Source organism: Phyllopteryx taeniolatus, chromosome 3 (assembly GCF_024500385.1).
Source record: "Phyllopteryx taeniolatus isolate TA_2022b chromosome 3, UOR_Ptae_1.2, whole genome shotgun sequence".
Taxonomy (NCBI): domain Eukaryota; kingdom Metazoa; phylum Chordata; class Actinopteri; order Syngnathiformes; family Syngnathidae; genus Phyllopteryx; species Phyllopteryx taeniolatus.
The window spans coordinates 29,067,248-29,084,535 of record NC_084504.1 but is presented as its reverse complement, the minus strand read 5'-3'; the positions used below and the strand labels follow the sequence as shown (position 1 = coordinate 29,084,535).

Genomic DNA, 17,288 nt, shown 5'->3' with positions numbered 1-17,288 from the left:
AGCGATTTCTGTTCTGTTATTTTTTTATGCGAGGACAGATCCCTCCTTGGTTCTCCTTCTGGACTACTAGAATACTTTCGTAGCTGATTTGATTTGTCAGCTTGTTGAGAGGTCTTCGGTGTATGCAATAAAACCTGCACTCTCTAAGTGATCGGTGCGTCTAAGTCCTGTGTGAAGGCCCAGCCTGACATATAGCTGCTATACATAGAACATTGTACGTTTCTGTGCCAACAGGACACCAAAGGTTTGGTGCAACCTGATAGGCTTTGAGGTGCAGGTCATTTTGCAATGTTAAAATTTTCCATCTCCACCAGTCCAGCATCCAAGCTGAACATGGCACTGAATTGCTCAGCATTGTATGTTTTGGCCACGTTCATAAAAGGATTGGAAATGAACGACACACATGGCTCAAGCTGATCAAGGTCACAAAACCTGTTCTTGCCAAAGTCTGCTTATGACTTGAGTGTACTTTTCTATAACTTTGTCAAAAGCCTCAGATGCATAAACATTGTCCTTCAGCACCATCTGTACAGAGGGAAAGTGCAGCACCTTTTTTTTCTCTGTAAATTCAGAGAAAATGTTCATCTGAGCTTTAAATGGATTTAGAGCACTTACTAGAATCATTTTTATCGGCCAAGTATGTTAAAACACGAAAGGAATTTGTCTCCAGTAGTTGGAGCCACTCAAGTACAACAGCAAACAGCCACTATGACAAAGGAAGGAATTTAGGACATAAAAAATAATTACTGTTGAAGTTAGGGAAAAATATGAGCCAGAAGTATTTATTCCAACCAACTTTGAGTTCTTTTGTGAGGAAAAGCCAATGAAGTTCAAGGATACCAAATGTCTGTTGTTTATTGGCAAAGACGTAACAACGTGTTAGAGACAGACAACTATGTGTCTGATTAAACAAAGGGGTGCTATCTGTCTTATACTCTTGAGTAGGGGGTTGGGTGGAAGGTACCAGAAAATTCTATTCCTTATAAGGAAAACAACAGATGTTTACAACCTTCAGAAATAAGCCCAGACAAATGACTTAGGCTATACAGTCAATCTTTTCTGTTCCTTCTCACGGGCTATACCCGTCTAGATCTCACACAACTTTATTTATTTCGATATGCAGGCAGTATATCTTTATAAAAATATAACAGTATGGGGAGTCATTTAGAAATGAAAGGGTACCAGTAATGTGGTAATGCTGATACAATGACTATTGTGCAAATGACTCAGTCAAGCAATTTCAAGTGACTAGTAGTGCGATAATCGGATACAATGACAATGGTGCAGAGTCCTCAAGAACATAACAATCTAAGTACACTAATAATGTAATGTAATAGTATCCTAAGATAGAGGTGCAAAAATGGGTAACGTCTCAATGGATGTATAAATCAACTATTTTAGAAGGTAATGAAAGAGGCATGTGGATTGCTGGATAGCACCTAGCTGAGGGAAGGAGCTGGGCGAGGTGGTGACCGGGATGTGATGGGTCCAAGAACATTTTGCCTGCCTTTGTCTTAGTTATTGCAGTGTGCAAGTCCTCAAGAGTGGGTAGGGGGGTACCAATAATCTTTTCGGCAGTCCTAACTCTCCGTTGCAGTCAGATTTTGTCCTTCTTTGTCACAGCACCATACCAGACTGTGATGGATGAACCCAAGATTTATTCGATGACTGCTGTTTAGAACTGCCTCAACAGCTCCTGCGGCCTCAGCATGTGATATGGTATTCATTCACTAATAAGCTCGATAGACACGCTATAGGCTTTAATTGCTTGTGCTGGGACCACTCATACCAACACAGGTTGTAGTAACATATCGACTTACAGGTTTTTAGACACAAAGAAGAATCTCACCGCACCACTCATCAGTAGCACTGCCTTGCTCATTTCCCACATCCTGTCCTGTCATTTTCTGTCCTCTCTCATCTTGTTCGCTTGCTTAATTGTGGCATGTCCTCACCGGGTGTCCCCCCCACCCCACATCCATAAATAAGAGCATGATTTTTTTGACTGTTGTAACATTACTTGTGCTCAAACATCTAGACCAGGGGTGTCAAACTCATATTTGTTGCGGGCCACATTGTAGTTGTGGGTCGTTATGACTGTGAACCCATATAAAATACTGTCTCATATAATGACATATACACAACAAATTGATGGATAACTCGTTTTAAAATCGGAAGCCAATAAAAAATGTTCAACTATTACATTTATTTCAAAAAGGTGATTGGTAACATAAGATGCTTGCAATATCTTAACATTATACAAGACACCAATTTTGATATTTTCACAAGAAACATGAAGTCAACACACATTATTTGCTTTCATGGGCCACGTAAAATGATGTTGCGGGCCGGATCTGGCCCCCGGGCCACCAGTTTGACACCTGTGATCGAGACTAACTTTTGTGCTGCTATGGTTCGCACCCTATTCCCCTTGTCCAATCTGCCCCTCTGTCTGTTTCCTTAAAACTGTTTAAATTTAAAAATAAGCAGAGGGAGTATTTCAAACTCCCCTGTTGCACAGCAAAACTGTTCCAGCACAAAGGGCATACAGATCCACCATTCTGCAAGGCCATGCAGTTGAACAGGACAGGTTAAAAAAGAAAAAGAGAGGGGGAAAAAAAAGAGGATTCCATGAGCACTTTGATTTCTCTAAAAAGTGACAAAATAAATAAATAAATTGTCCCGTGCTAAGCCCTCAGATTTCTGTGTAGTAGCAGGTCACCATATACAGCTGACAGCTCCTCCAATAGCACCTTGATTGTTCTGTGATGTTGAGAAACTTGGGACTAGGAACTGACCTTTACAGTTTGCAATGTCAGCCGATCATAGCAGGAGCCCCCGTCTGGGGTCACTGATACCAGTTTTTCCAACGGTACCTTTTACCTTTGCGAAAAACTCAGCTCACTAGGGTCGTGGGCGTGCTGGAGCCTATCCGAGCTATCTTCGGCGGGAGGCGGGGTACACCCTGAACTGGTCGCCAGACAATTGCAGGGCACATATGAACAAACAACTCTTCACACTCATAGTCACCTACGGGCAATTTTAGAGTCTTCAATAAACCTACCATGCATGATTTTGGGTTGTGGGAGGAAACCGGAGTACCCGGAGAAAACCCACGCAGTCACGGGGGGAACATGCAAACATGCGAGGCCGGATTTGAACCCGGGTCCTCAGAACTGTGAGGCAGACATGCTAACCAGTCCTCCATCGTTCCGCCCCTGTTATAGACGTCAACTCCTATCGTAGTTGTCTTTTAGGGCAGTAGTGTATGTTCTTTTGTAGAGAAATAATCTAATACCATCCGGATAGGGGTCTTTTTCATATAATTTGATCAATAATGCAGCAAAGTTGGAAAAACAGTTTACCGCTAACGACTCTAAATCAGTCTGGCATGCGTTCCAATCACTAACCAATTACAAGCGACGATCCCCCGAAGCTGAGAACAATAGTAGATTGGCCGACAACTTGAACACCTTCTACTGCAGATTTGAAAAGGACACTTTCAAACCCCACACCCATCCAGACGCACCACCGACCACCATCATACCTCTGAGTCCCCCTCTTGTGTTGATCATCCACGAACAGGATGTGAGACGCATCTTCAAACAACAAAAGATCAACAAAGCGGCAGGCCCATACCTTGTGTCCCCATCCTGCCTCAAAGTCTGCGCGGGCCAACTCGCTCCAGTCTTCACACAGACCTTCAATAGATCACTGGAACTGTGCGAAGTACCATCCTGTTTCAAACGCTCCACCATCATCCCAGTCCCCAAGAAACCTGCAATCTCGGGTCTAAATGACTACAGGCCTGTCGCCTTGACATCTGTGGTCATGAAGTCCTTTGAACGCCTCGTGCTGGATCACTTCAAGAGCGTCACAGGTCCCCTGCTGGAACCCCTGCAGTTTGCCTACCGAGCAAACAGGTCACGGATGATGCAGTCAACATGGGACTGCACTTCATCCTAGAACACCTCGTCAGCGCGGGGAACTATGCGAGGATCCTGTTCGTGGACTTCAGCTCTGCGTTCAACACCATCATCTCTGAACTCCTTTCCTCCAAGCTTCTCCAGCTCAGCGTCTCGCCTGCCATCTGCCAGTGGATTTACAGCTTTCTGACGGGCAGGACACAGCAGGTGAGGCTGGGGGATGCACACGCAGCATCAGCACCGGGGCGCCCCAAGGTTGTGTCCTCTCTCAGCTGCTCTTCTCTCGCTACACGAACGACTGCACCTCGACGCACCTGTGAAACTCCTCAAGTTTTCAGATGACACCAATGTCATCGGCCTCATCATACGAGTCTGCGTATTGACAGGAAGTGGAGCAGCTGGAGCTGTGGTGCGGCTGACACAACCTGGAGCTGAACACGCTCGAGGTAGCGATGATTGTGGACTTCAGGAGGCATCCCTCGCCACAGCTGCCCCTCACGCAGTCCAGTTGCCTTGTGTCAACGTCGAGAACATCTGAGGAAGCACGGCCTGCCACAGGAGCTGTTGAGGCAGTTCTCCACAGCGGTCATTGAATCAGTCCTGTGTTCTTCCATCACAGTCTGGTTTGGTGCTGCTACAAAAAAGGACAAACTCCGACTGCAACAGACAATCAAAACTGACTGTCGGTATCCCCTACCCACCCTTGAGGACTTGCTCTTCAGCTCCTTCCCTCAGGTCGGCGCTACCGAACAATGCAAACTAAAACCAGCAGACATTCCAACAGCTTCTTCCCTCTTGCCATCAACTTCTTAAACACCTAACCTACAATTCCATTGCAACATGCTGCCAATTTTTTGGGTCTTGAGTTTGTTGTCATATTTCTGTCGGGTCAAGTATATATTACTTGTGCACTTACTGTAGTTTGCATATCTGTTGTTGACCAATACTGGCCACTCAGAGTAGCATCTGCTCCATTTGCACACTGACTAAGAAGTATCTGCAACATTTGTCCCAGATTATCGCACTACTAGTCACTTTAAACTGCATACAATCCTTGAAGTCTCGGCGCCCTTTTCACAATGGTCATTGCACCGGACTATTGCAATATTAGTCATTCGAACTGCTCTAATTGTTAGAGGACTCTGCATCTTTTGCACAATTGTAAAAAATAAAAATTGTACTGGCATTACCATATTACTAGCAACCTTTTATTGCTCAGCCACTGTTTTTTTCAATGTCTTTCTGTCTCCAAAGTGTTCTGTAAATTGACTGTCTGTTGTTGTACTATAGCGGCTCCAACTACCGGAGACAAAGTACCGGAGACAAATTCCAAATAAAGATAAACAAAATAAAGATGATTCTGATTCTGATGATCCTGATTCTGATAACGGTAAAGACGTAAAAAAAATAAAATCTAATTTTGCTATTTTTTTTTCGGTCACCCTGGTTTTATTTGAGTAAATGTCTCCCATGCCGAAACAATCACACTTTCAAAAGTTTAGTTTTAGGTATTCATAGTAAAGACAATCCTTATTAACAAAGTAAATGGTGGTGGCCCACTGAAATACAGTTCTTGTCTAATGGTGAAGACAAAAAATCATAAAAATCACACGAGTTGCACAATTTATGTGTTGTTCATCAAACTGTGGATAGAACTGCATCAATGATCCTAATTACTCATTAAACGCATTACACGCCTCTCTGTATACAATCTTAATGACAGTAAACACATGCAGTAGTTCTGACACTCACAAATTCATACATAGTCATTCATAGTCATAGTCATGGCTGTCTCATCCTGGGACTTCAGCTCACAGATCCCTCTGGTGTATTGCCACAACATAATGAGGCTCTCACCAGTGGCATTAATGGTAAAGACAGCTTGAGTGACAATGAAGGAAAATTTTTAAATGAACCCCCAAAAAATGGAACTGTGAAGACACTAAGATGCATTTGTACTAGTTTTCATGGAGAGGCATATTAAGAAAACAATTTAGAAAATCTGATTGATACAAAAATGCAATTATCTTCAGAAAACCTTCATCAAACATGCAACCTCATTTGGGACAACTAACGGTAAAGATATTTTGGGCATTAAAAGTTTTAAAATACTACTGTAGCGTATATTAGTCGAATAAAAATGTAGTTAATTTAGGAGAAAAGAATAAGCTTGAAGTGACGCCTGCGTTACTTACGGTTTAGCGTAATTTTAAATTACAGCGTTATAATTCAAGTTATTTTATCTAGGAAGGGGCACCACATCACTTGTTATGTGGATAAAATTTAGGAAAAGTGACGAGAAACCTGTTATCAGTCTCATAATCTGAAGGTTGCTACACTTGATACAATTTTTCTAGACGGCCAAAGGTTTCTTTCCTCGAACCCAAACACACACAACAATCCAGGTAGTGAATTTGATGAAAAATTTAATGAGATCTAACAGGGGGAATCTACAGGGAAACAACATAGGGAAAAAAAGAAAAAACAAACAAAGGAGAGACATTGGCAAAGGAAACTGACTTGTGATGTGAGGTTGGTAGCGAGTGTGGGATGACAATCCGTGTTGCTGGAATTCCTGTTATCGTTAATTTGAAACCCAAATATGCACTAATCTGTACTTTAGTTGACCACAATGTTGGACTTACGTGTGTTGACCAATTCAGGCAGGCGGGTCGACCTTCCGGGGGTTGGCAAGGACGCTCATGAGGGATGGTTTGAATAAAAAGGAAGGAAGTGGCAGTGGCAATGCTTGCCACGTGGTCAGGGAAGCAATTGCTTCCCAACGGAGCGTCGTCCGTAAACTGCTCCACACCCAAAAGGGTAGCGTTGGATAGTTGACAGGTGCCTTCTGCGGTCCACGCTTGGCAGGGCGGCAGGGAAGTCCCAGCTTCCGCCACCTCGTGGTGAGAGGTTGGGGGCTCCCCGGGCTGGGCCAGGCCGGCAGGTGGAACAACGAGAGAGTGAGAGAGCGAGCGACACAAAGAGCCAGAGACAGAGCCTTTTATCCGCTCCAGAGAGTGAGGCCGGCCTCTTTTGACCAAATGGAAGGCAGACCGTGCCTCTAGAATTGCATTTCATCTTACCGTAATTTGTGGTTTAAAACCAGTGGAATCAAATATTAATGATTGGACTTCAGATAACTTCAGAGATGCATTGTCACATGCCCATCCTCTTTAATACATGTCACGAATGTTTCAAATGTTATGTGATTGTTGAGAACAGTAATACTTGCAATGTGGTATTTGTGTGGTGTGGAGTGAAATATTTTATCTGGTTCAGTTGACAACAGATTTGACATCAGACATTCAAGTTTGCAGAAATGCAGTCACGAGTGGCGTTCATGTAAAGTTCTTAAACTATTAAATCCCAGTCAAGTCCGCTAAAGACTGTGGTTAATGAACCCGCGTCTGCAGTGGCGGTCCGTCGCCTGTGGGTGTCACGAGGAACCCGTCCATTGTCCCGGCTTGACTGGCTAAGTGTCACACCGGTGCAGCAGGGAGGAGACGCCTTTGTTGGTGAGGGTCTGTGGACTGGCTGGTGGTGGAAGCTAATTAATTTAGCGTTTTGGTGCAAAACTGGTTGTCTTTTGTCTCCGGGTGCTGGCAATTCACTTAGCGTCGGCGTGCAAAAGCAAATGTCTGTGTCTTGCTTTTGATGATCCGGGCTTGTGATTCACTTAGCATCTGTATGCGAAGTTGAATCTCGGCACTCGCCGGAGACTGGTGTGCTGGGTGTCATCTTTTCATGGCGTGTCCGCTACATATCCCCCCTTCGTCGGCTTCATCCGGCTTGATGGCGGATCTATGCAACGTCTCGTTGAAAGATGGCACAGGTTGGCAGGCACACACACAACAATGCAGTTACCAAGGTAGAACATCAGTGCATATCACCCCCTTTATGGCTATAACAGTTGTTCATGGCAACTTCTTACTTAATGTCAGCCTATATGTGTATATAGGTGCCGGTGTCAGGGTTGACGTGGGTGGATCGATGGGCGTAGGTGTGTATATTGGGATGGCAGTGAGACCAGTAATTTGGTACAGGGGCGAAGCTAAAACTAAGGGTAAACATTAACTAGAGTTCTCAGTAGAAGTCACACACAGAAACAAATGCATTCGGTGAGCCGCTGAATGTCACCGGAAGCTAGTCACAGCAAAATAGTTGCTCGCTGATGTTCGGCCTGTAATTCAAGCACTTGGTCATTAGACGGTCAGTCGGCTCATTCTACCAATTAAGCTTTTAAATGGGTAGGGGCTTGGGTTGATTTATCATCGTCATAGTTTAATTCGCCGCTGTCTTTAGAGTTAACTGGACTTGTTTATGCTGTTCAGCCTCCAGTCTGGATTTCACCAGAGCGTCCTCGCAGTCACTCAGTTTGAGTTAGGACAACAAGTTCAGCACCAGGCACCCAAGCGTTCGAGCGAGAGCTTTATCTTTTAAGGTTTTGTGATCAGTGTCACTCATAAGTTGTGCGATGTTATCATTGAGGACTTCAAGGCCAGTGTTTTTGACAGACTGCATAGCCTGGGACAAGGTCCCTAGTTAAATTGACAAGATTGTCATATTGACTGGGGCTTTCTGAACGTTCCGACATGATTGCATTGCGTGTGCAGTAGCTGTACGAGGTACCCAACTAAATTGTTTGTAATGTAGGCTCGTTTGAGTAGTGCGTCTAGTTTGGAATAGAGGCACAATTTAGGTAATGTAATTATGTGTTAAACACTTAAATGGCGTTCGCAAATTATGGTGTGAGGTTTTATCACGTACTTTAAAGGTGTTTGAGAATGTACGTGGCAGCAGTGATCGAGTAGCACCAAAGTGTTGATGGCTTCAAGCTATGTGCACAAAATTTAGTTGATCGGATTAAATTGCTGCGTGAGAGTTGGTGGTTTAATTGTTGATTTAAAACAGTTGCGAAGGGCACTTGGTGGAGTGAAACGAATCAGCTTGTTTAATAAATTTGAAATTAATTTAACCAATTTATTTAGTTTTGACAAATAAATTAAATCTAGTTATAATTTAGTTGAGCAAATTGATTTGACGGTGTGTGATGGATATCACTGCAAGTCAATTCAATTTGTGGAGCAATTTAGGACTTCAGCTGATTTACATAAGTATTATTTAAGCTCGGTAAAAGTCAGATGTACTTATAATTAGGCTTGTGAATTAATTAATTGCTTGTATGGCTCGTAATGTTGTGGGCTTTAGGCCCAGGGAAAAGCCGTATTTTTTAGTTTCTTACTGTTGCTCCACCTGCTCCCTGCTTTCACTGCAGATCACAATGTCATCTGTGAACATCATGGTCCATGGGGATTCCAGTCAAGCCTCATCTCTCAGCCTATCCATCACCACTGCAAACAGGAAGGGGCTCAGGGCTGATCCCTGATGCAGTCCCACCTCCACCTTAAATTCGTCTGTCGCACCTAGAGCACACCACACCACTGTTCTGCTGCCCTCGTACATGTCCTGTATTTTTCTAACATACTTCTCTGCCACTCCAGACTTCCGCATGCAATACCACAGTTCCTCTCTGGGTACTCTGTCATTTCTTTCTTTCTCTAGATCTACAAAGACACAATGTAGCTCCTTCTGACATTCTCTGTACTTTTCCATCAACATCCTCAAGGCAAATAATGCATCTGTGGTACTCTTTCTAGGCATGAAACCATACTGTTGCTCGCAAATACTCACTTCTGTCCTGAGTCTAGCCTCCACTACTCTTTCCCATAACTTCATTGTGTGGCTCATCAACTTTATTCCTCTATAGTTCCCACACACAGCTCTGCACATCACCCTTGTTCTTAAAAATGGGCACCAGCACACTTTTCCTCCATTCTTCAGGCATCTTCTCACCCGCTAGAATTCTATTGAACAAGCTGGTCAAAAACGCCACAGCCACCTCTCCTAGATGCTTCCATACCTCCACAGGAATGTCATCAGGACCAACTGCCTTTCCATTTTTCATCCTCTTTAATGCCTTTCTAACTTCCCCCTTACTAATCATGGCCACTTCCTGGTCCACCACACTTACCTCTTCTACTCTCCCTTCTCTCTCATTTTCCTCATTCATCAACTTCTCGAAGTATTCTTTCCATCTAGCTAGCACACGTCAACATATTTCCATCTCTATCCTTAATCACCCTAACCTGATGCACATCGTTCCCAACTCTATCCCTCTGTTTGGCCAACCTGTATAGATATTTTTCTCCTTCTTTAGTGTCCAACCTGCCATATGATCATATGCCTCTTGTTTGGCCTTTGCCACCTCTACCTTTGCCCTGTTTCGCATCTCAATGTATTCCTTTCGCCTCTCCTCGGTCCTCTCAGTGTCCCACTTCTTCTTAGCTCACCTTTTTCCTTGTATGATTTCCTGTACTGCAAGGTTCCACCACCAAGTCTCATTCTCTCCTTTCTTGCCAGAAGATACACCAAGTTCTCTCGTGCCTGCCTCTCTGATCACTGTGGCTGCAGTGGTCCAGTCTTCTGGAAGCTCCTCCTGTCCACCGAGAGCCTGTCTCACCACTTCCAGAAAAGCTGCACAACACTCGTCCTGTCTCAGCTTCCACCACATGGTTCTCTGCTCTGCCTTTGTCTTTCTAATCTTCCTCCCCACCACCAGAGTCATCTTACACACCACGCATCCTATGCTGTCTAGCCACACTCTCTCCTACCACTACCTTACAGTTGGTAACCTCCTTCAGATTACATCGTCTGCACAAGATGTAATCCACCTGTGTGATTCCACCTCCACTCTTGTAGGTCACCCTATGTTCGTGCCTCTTCTGGAAAAAAGTGTTCACTCCAGCCATTTGCATCCTTTTTACAAAGTCTACCACCATCTGCCCCTCCAAGTTCCTTTCCTGGATGGCGTACTTACCCATCACTTCTTCATCACCCCTATTTCCTTCTCCATTACAATCTGCACCAATCACGACTCTCTTTCTGTCTGGGATGATCAGAACTACTTCGTCTAGCTCCTTCCAGCATTTCTCTTTCACCTCTATGTCACATCCTACCTTACACATGACACCCTCAATTTCAAGTTTCAGCCTCATCACTGGATCTGATACTCTTTTCACTCCAAGACATTCTTAGCCAACTCTTCTTTTAAAATAACCCCGAATCAATTTCTCTTCCCATCTACACCATGATACAATAATTTAAACCCTGCCCCTAAACTTCTAGCCTTACTGCCTTTCCACGTGGTGTCCTGGACACACAATATATCAACCTTTCTCCTAATCATCATGTCAACCAACTCCTGAGATTTTCCTGTCATAGTCCCAACATTCAAAGTCCCCAGATTCAGTTCTAGGCTCTGTGCTTTCCTCTTCTCTTTCTGCCGAAGAACCCGCTTTCCACCTCTTCTTCTTCGACTTTTACCTACAGTAGCTGAATTTCCAACGGCGTCCTGGAGGTTGACGGTGCCGGTGGCGGACGTTGTTAACCCGGGCCACGACCGATCCGGTATGGAATTCTTTGGATGAATGCTCATACTTGTTTGGCAAAGTTTTATGCCGGATGCCCTTCCTGACGCAACCCTCTGCATTTATCCGGGCTTGGGATCGGCCTACAGTTTGCACTGGCTTGTGCCCCCCATAGGGCTGCATTAATGCAGCACCTTCCGTTGGTGAAAAATCGCAAAACTGGTTAAAACTACCAGGCATAAAACTTTAAAACACAATCGCGGCATCGGCGTTTAAAAAAAAAATGAGCGAAAACGGAGGGTTTTAAATTAATAGACGCCCTTTCTAGTGATTGTGAGTTGAGGCGGCTGATTAGCCACTCTCGAGTGTGTTCGGTCGCTAAGCGACAGGTGATGCCAGGTCGCGCGGGGTTCGTAGCCAAGCAGCGCACACAGGAAGCTTACCAGCAGAAAAAGCACACGGCGGTGCTCATTATGAAAGCCTACATTTATTATTTCAAAAGAAACGACCCAAGATGACCGCAATGCCTAAGCACACATTCGTTAATAGCATACTAGCAGCTGAGCAGCGGCTCGTCAGCAAGCCGCTTCCAGTCACACAACCGGAATTTGCATGATGGAATGAACGAGCACGAGGGGGCCCTCAAGGACAACCCGGAGCTTATGCCACGGGTCACAACGGGAATATAGCTTGTCTGGTTAGCGACGCCAGACGCTATAACGGGAACTAAAAGATGAGAACTGTCCAAACGCTCAGTAGTCGGGACCCGTTTGCGGTTCTTGAAGGCCTTTTCAAACAGAACTTTACGTCGGGAATCTCCCCACAGTTCAAAGCATGCAGTGCACAAAAACACGGATATCCAAATAACATTTGCAATGCAACAAACTCTAGTCTCACTAGGGCTAACCTTTTGTTTCTTTCGTTAACAAGTGCTCGGAACTTGGTTGCTTTGGTAATGGAATGTGCTCACACATAGAAAACATAGCTCAACCTAGATAGCAGAGAACGTGTGCCAAAACATGATCCTGCTAAGATGCCGGCTGCAGTCTAGGCTTATTGCAAAATATCGCAGGTTTTTTGTGTTTGGGTTGGAAAAAAATTGGTATCGCCTCACGCGGGTTGCACCAATATGTAGCGTATATTAGTCGAATAAAAATGTAGTTAATTTAGTAGAAAATAATAAGATGGGAGCGACGCCTGCATTACTTCCGGTTTTGCGAAATTTGCTGTGTTAGGCACCACGTCACTTTGTATATGGATAAAATTTAGGAAAAGTGACGAGAAACCTGTTATCAGTCTCGTAATCTGAAGGTTGCTAAACTTTATGAGATTTTGATAAGAGTCCTAGACGGCCAGAGGTTTCTTTCCTCGAACCCAAACACGCAAAAATGCACGTAGTGAATTTTATGAAAATTTAATGAGATCTAACAGGGGGAATATACAGGGAAATAACATAGGGGGAAAAAAGAAAAAACAAACAGACATTGGCAAAGGAAACTGGCTTGTGATGTGAGGTTGGTATCGAGCATGGGATGAGAATACAAGTTGCTGGAATTCCTGTTATTCCTGAATTCCTGAAACCCAAATATGCACTAATCTGTACTTTAGTTGACCACAATGTTGGACTTACGTGTGTTGACCAATTCAGGCAGCCGGGTCGACCTTCCGGGGGTTGGCAAGGGCGCTCACGAGGGATGGTTTGAAGAAAAAGGAAGGAAGTGGCAGTAGCAATGCTTGCCACGTGGTCAGGGAAACAATTGCTTCCCAACGGAGCCTCGTCCGTAAACTGCCCCACACCCAAAAGGGTAGCGGTGGGTAGTTGGCAGGTGCCTTCTGCGGTCCACGCTTAGCAGCGCGGCAGGGAAGTTCGGCATCTCCCAGCTTCCGCCACCTCGTGGTGAGAGGTTGGGAGCTCCCCGGGCTGGGCCAGGCTGGCAGGTGGAACAACGAGAGTGAGAGAGCGAGCGACACAAAGAGCCAGAGACAAAGGAGCTTCGGCCTTTTATCCGCTCCAGAGAGTGAGGCCGGCCCCTTTTGACCAAATGGAAGGCAGACCGTGTCTCTAGAATTGCATTTCATCTTAGTGTAATTTGTGGTTTAAAACCAGTGGAATCAAATATTAATTATTGGACTTAAGATAACGAGACCATTATTGAGATTTGCATTGTCACACGCCCATCCTCTTTAATACCTGTAACGAATGTTTCAAATGTTATGTGATTGTTGAGAACACTATTACTTGCAATGTGGAGACGCCTTTGTTGGTGAGGGTCTGTGGGCTGGCTGGTGGTGGAAGCTAATTAATTTAGTGTTTTGGTGCAAAACTAGGTATAGTTTGTCACCGCTTTGATGCTTCAGGTGCTGGTAATTCACTTCGCGTCGGCACGCAAAAGCAAATGTCTGTGTCTTGCTTTTGATGATCCGGGCTTGTGATTCACTTAGTGTCTGTATGCGAAGTTGAATCTCGCCACTACGTGGTCGTCTAACTCGGCGGGGAGAGCGGCGTTAGCCCGAGACTGGGGTGCTGGGTGTCATCTTTTCATGGCATGTCCGCTACACTACTTTAGAATATAATGTATTTTCTTACAAGGTTAAGAGGTACTTTTATTGTCAATTCTTCAATAAACGTCACACATACAGAGGATTGAAATTCCGATACTTAAGGGCCCGCGGTGCTACAAAAGTCAGTACAAACATCCATATAAAAGCTCAATAAACTATAGTATATACAGTATACAAAGTATTAATTGAATGTGCAAATATCAAAGGTCAGGTGACATTTGCAACATAGTCAAGGTCAGAGAACCAAGGCAAATAAATTAGATGACAAAACACCAATGCTGCTAAAGTGGCTGCTGCGACCCTGAGTCTGGTGTGAGTGTGCGCGTGTGTGTGTGTGTGTGTGTGTGAGTGTGTGTCCATATACATGTTTGCGGGGTGTCAAAATTCAGAGTTCAGGTGGGCAGAGGACAGAAGAGGTAGAGGGGGCAGAGCGGGCAGAGAGTCCAGATTCCTGACAACCTGATGAATAAAACTGTCTTTGAGTCGGCTCGTCCTGGCCCGCACACTGCGCAGTCTCCTCCCTGATGGGAGCAGACTGATGAGGCTGTGTGATGGATGGGTGGCATCCCCTGTTATGCGGAGGGCTTTTCAGGTGAGGCGGGTGCTGTAAATGTCCTGCAGGGAGGGAAGAGAGGTTCCGATGATCTTCGCAGCAGCCCTCACAATGCGATGGAGAGTCTTGCGGCAGGATGCGGTGCAGGCTCCGTACCACACAGGGATGCAGTTGGTCAAGATGCTCTCTATGGTCCTTCTGTGGAACAAGCAGGTGTTGAAGATGTCCTTGAAGACATCTGTGAGTTCAGCTGCACAGTCCCTCAGAGCATGACCAGGTATGTTATCTGGGCCCGGGGATTTTCGTGTGTTGATCCTATTGAGAGATCTTTTCACACTGTCCCAGGTCAGTGTCAGCATTTGGTCACCAGGAGGGGGTGGAGTCTTGTGTGCAAGGTTACTTTTGTGTGCCTCAAAGCGAGCAAAGAAGTCATTCAGCTCATTTAGCAGGAAGGTGGAGCTGTCGCAGTTCTGTGGTGAGGGTTTATAGTCCGTAATGGTCTGAATACCTCGCCACACTAATGGTGTCACTGCTGTCACTGAAGCGGTGGGCAATCTTCCTGGAGTACTCCCTCTTGGCCTCCCTGATGCCGCTCAACAGATTGGCCCTGGCTGTCCTCAGGCCCTCCTCATTCCCAGACCTAAAAGGCGCGTTGTGGACCTTCAGTAGTCTGTAGACCTCCCAAGACAGCCATGGCTTCTTATTAGCACGGACAGTGATGGACTTAGTGGTGGTGACATTATCCATGCACTTGATGAAGGCAGTAACAGTCTCTGTGTACTCCTGAAGGTCAGTGATGGAGTTGTAGGTGGCAGCCTGTTTGAACATGGTCCAGTTTGTGGTGGAAAAACAGTCTTGAAGTGCCTCAAGGGACCCTTCTGGCCACACTCGTACCTGTTTCCTAACTGGTTGGGAGACTTTAACCAGTGGTATGTAAGCTGGCATTAGCATAACAGTGAGATGGTCTGAGGCGGCGGGGTGCGGGAGGGGAAGGGCCTTGTTGGCTCATCTCAGGGGGGTAAAAACAATGTCCAGAGTGTTATTTCCCCGTGTTGGAAAGTCAATGTTTGAGTAGAGTTTAGGAAACACAGCCTTGGGGTCAGCATTGTTAAAGTCCCCAGCTAGGATTAGGAAAGCATCTGGGTGGGCCGTCAGCTGTTCACTATGATGGTATACCACATTTAGCGCCTCACTCCTGTTATTGCTGGAGTTTAGGGGAATATAGACTGCCACAAGCAGTATGGCAGAGAATTCCCTCGGTAAATAAAACGGACGGCACTTCAGAGCCATAAACTCCAGTAGCGGTGAGCAGTGTTGACTGACCAAGATAGCGTCCCGGCACCAGGCGTCATTGATGTAAACACACAGTCCACCGCCGCAAGTCTGGCCTCCTGCGAGAGTTCTGTCCGCTCGGTAGCATGCTAGCCGGTCGAGCTGAATGCCGCCGTCTGGAACGCTGCTGTTAAGCCATGTTACCACAAACACAAAAACACAGCACTCTCCCAGTCTTATGGGTAGAGCGGAGCAGTTGAATGTAATCCATCTTGCTGTCCAGAGAGCGTAGGTTGGCTAACACGATGGAGGGAATAGCCGGCTTGTCTGGTTTAGCCACTAGCCTGGCTCGGATACCTCCGTGCTTGCCCCGTTTATGTTTCCTCCTTCGCCGTTCGTGGTGCCTCCACTCTGGGCACGACGCATGAGTGGGGGTCGCAGGTGTTGTAGGCAACCGGAGCAACCCGCAGTTCCGTAGCTCCTTAGTGAGAGTAGAGTTTAACTCCATGAAAGTAGTTCTGCCGATGTCGAGCAGAAGCTTGCTACTGTATCTGTGTCTTGGAACATGCAGACATGACGAAGACGGACTAAAACGCTCTTGATTTGTCAGACAAACAACACAAAAACAGCGTTTGTTTGGGACAGAGAGCAGCCGCTGCGTATGCACGCGCCACCATCTTGGGGGGAAAAAGAAAAAAAAAGTTAGCTTTTCTTGTATTGAACAAATGCTATGACGATGACCCATAAACACCATTAGCTGCGCTATAATGCTGCTGTCCATGGACTCGTCACACAGGGTGTTAAACACTTGCACTTCACCAGATCCCGGTCCAGCTTATTGGCCCAGTGCCCACACAGGGCCGACACTATTCTAACCATTGTAGTTGTTGCCAAGGTTTGGTCATGTGCTACATATATGACCCAAAATAGCAACACAAAGTTAGATGCAGCACACTGATCATTAGCGGCTGTTTTTTTTTTTTTAGAATGCCAACACAAAAAAAAATAATAAGAAGCATCTCATTGGTGAACTGTTTTTAGAACAGGCCGGTGGGCGACTCATATAGTGTCTGCGGACACCGTGTTGGTGACCCCTGAGATGGAGCTAAGGTGAAAAAATGAGCGTCAAAAAACAAAGTCCAATTTGAACACATTTAAGGTTAAAAGATGGTTTGAGGGAAGAGAGGCGACCTGGCAAATTTAAAATGCCATGTCGGGCAAGCTCCATAATCAACCAGCATTGGGCATGTGCGTACTGTTCAGCCATTACTTCAGTTAGAGGAGAAAAGACAATGCTGCTGTTAATGAACGTGCGTGTGTCTACTGCAACGATTGCTGCTCCTACAAAAATGTTACTTTTTTGATGCCCCAGTTTGATTTTTGTCACACTGAGTATGTGAATTAATAAACCAATATAAATAATGCGTATTTGATATGATTTACTATTAATTAGTGTATCATTTTACACATAATTTGGTAACAAATTAATTGAAGCAACAAAAAAATTGAGGAGTGACTTGGGAAGTGAAAGAGGGGGGCGAGCCTAAA

The 17,288-nt window shown here is 45.3% G+C and overlaps 1 protein-coding gene across 1 annotated transcript in view; it reads right to left on the bottom strand.

Moving 5' to 3' along the window:
* The window catches only part of arid3c (AT rich interactive domain 3C (BRIGHT-like)), a 91,688-nt gene that overhangs the window by 16,079 nt on the left and 58,321 nt on the right, over window positions 1-17,288 (bottom strand). The window lies entirely within an intron of this gene.